Consider the following 499-nt stretch of genomic DNA (forward strand, 5'->3'; position numbering starts at 1 on the left):
ACTTTGATCACACTTCTCTCTCATTAAAACCTACTACAGTTCGTTATCGATCGTTGGTGCTAATGTATTTTCTTCTTAAATATATAAATGTATTTACTCATATATGTGTATATTAATATATTTTTTGTTTATATCCACAGAACTTTATTTGATTTTTGTTGAGTATAAAAAATGTATAAAATTTTATTCAAAAAAATTATTGAATGCAAAAACTAGCTGTAAACTGATCGCACAACTTCACGATATATAATTCTCAATTACTCTTAATTGTCATTATTATGGAGTCTGATACGTATAACATACTACTTTAAACTATTTTTAGATATCATATATATATTTTTATAAAGTATTGGTTTTATACCACAGATAGTTGCGGTTCGACTTTATGCTTAAAAATATGTTACTTACCACGAATTTTATTTGAATTTTACTTTTATGTATACAATAAGTATTAGTAAAAATAATTATTATTATTAATAATATATTATATACTCATTTA

Source organism: Teleopsis dalmanni, chromosome 1 (genome assembly GCF_002237135.1).
Source record: "Teleopsis dalmanni isolate 2A chromosome 1, ASM223713v2, whole genome shotgun sequence".
NCBI classification, from domain to species: domain Eukaryota; kingdom Metazoa; phylum Arthropoda; class Insecta; order Diptera; family Diopsidae; genus Teleopsis; species Teleopsis dalmanni.